This window comes from Hippopotamus amphibius, chromosome 8 (genome assembly GCF_030028045.1).
Source record: "Hippopotamus amphibius kiboko isolate mHipAmp2 chromosome 8, mHipAmp2.hap2, whole genome shotgun sequence".
NCBI lineage: Eukaryota > Metazoa > Chordata > Mammalia > Artiodactyla > Hippopotamidae > Hippopotamus > Hippopotamus amphibius.
Window position 1 is genome coordinate 1,932,920 of NC_080193.1, and position 1,880 is coordinate 1,934,799.

Consider the following 1,880-nt stretch of genomic DNA (forward strand, 5'->3'; position numbering starts at 1 on the left):
ACCAGGCTCAGCAGGGCACAGGGTGCAGGGGCTGAGGTCTGGACTCCCACCCCTACAGCCCCCCACAGCCCCCACATTCTCCCGGCTTCCTTTCCAGCTGAGCTTTGCCCTCCCAGGTCTCTTCACCCCTCCTGGCACAGCAGAGAAACTGAGGCACAGAGAAGGACAGGCCCGCACAGCCGCACAGCCTGCCAGGGCCCCCACCCGAAGCCCCTGCCGGCCTGAGACAGAGGGGCCGCTGGGGCAGGAGGCTGCCTTCCTGGGATGGGGAGGGCTGTGGGCGCCTCCCGCCGTCCCCACCGGACCCCCAAACCGCAGTGACACTGCTGAGCCGGGAGCCAGAGTGCATTCCTGGGCCGGGGCCAGCCCGCCCGCCGGGAGGCAGGGGAGCAGGGACAGAGGGGCCGCAGGGTCGGGGGGGACACTGCCTCCTCTCCCAGCCTTCCCAGTCAGGTGGAGGGCACGGTGCAGGGACCGCTGGAACGAAGGCCCAGGGAAGGAACAGGCGTCGTGCTGGGCTGGCCAGAGCACGGCCAGGGAGGGCCAGCCCAGAAGGGCCTTGGCATCCCTGTCCAGGAAGCCAGGGGCAGGAAAGAGAGGGGAAGCCGAGTGGCCAAGCCCCAAGGGGGCCTCGGCTGTGCCCCATGGTGCCTGGGGAACCGGGGCGCACCCTCCCCACACGCGGGGCCCAGGGAGCTCCAGGCCAGCCCCTACCTCCGCAGGAGCAAGGCCCGCCCCTCGGACCTCGGTCTTCTCCCCTGCAAACGGGACCGCAGCCTTTCCTCTGGGGTTAAAACGAGGACTGAGGGGAGTCCTGCCTGCCCCACAGCCCGGCCTCTATCCCGTCTCCTGGGGACCCCAGAGACGCCACCCTCCAGGACTCGGGGCTCAGACCTGGCGGGAGACTCTGCAGACCAACCATGCATTTCCTTGCAGACGCGTTGGAAGCACCAGAATCTCCTGCCTCATGGAGGGCAGCCCCGACCTGGCTCCCCTGGCCCCACGCCCTGTGCTCAGGGGCCCACGCTGGTGCCCACTGGGCAGGGGTACGTCTGGCTGTCACGCTGGGACCCCCTCGCCCTGTCCACCTCCCCCGCCCTTTCCCAGCACCTCACCTCGGGCGTTACAACTGTGTGTAAAGGACCAGTTAGGAAGCCCTGAGAGAGGGTGGGAGGGACAGGCCCCCCGTGGAGGAGGCTGGGCGCTGAGTCTCGCGATTCCCGTCCAGAGCCGCCCTCCTCGGGGCACCGGTCCAAACTCTGACCCTCCGGGATCTGGGGACCTCTTCCAGTTCACCCATCCCTGAGAACCGGGCCTCCTCAGGGAGCGGACCACAGCTTGGGTTTCACTCTGGCTTCTGTTTGGAAAGCCCCCTGGGCCTGGCCCTGACCAGCATGTTTTGCTCCAGCCTCTTGCTCAATCCCACCCCCCGACCTTGGCTTCACCTCCGTGCGCTGGCCGGGGCGCGCCCGACACCCGCCGCGCGGGCCCAGGAGGTACCCCGGCTCCCGGCACCCGCGGTGGAAACGCCGGGGCCGCGTGCCCCCCGGTGGCCAAGACTGGGAAGCGCTGCTGCCCAGCCCCGGGGAGAGGGGGCGGGCCCTCCGCCGGGCGGCTCGGGGTGAGGCAGAACCGTGCCTGGCATGGCCCGCCCTGGGCCCCCACCCCAGCCCTGCACCGCCAGCCTCCCCTGCACGCCGCCCCTCCCGGCTCCCACGGAAACGCCGAGGCTGGCTCCAGCGCCCGAGATGTCAAGACCTCTGTACCCGTCCCGCCATCCTTCCCTGCCAGGTGGCCCCACGTCACACAGGAAGCAGAGGCCCAGGGAACTGGGAGCTGGCGGGCAAGGCCGCCCAGAGCCTGGCGCTGCAGCCCCCATT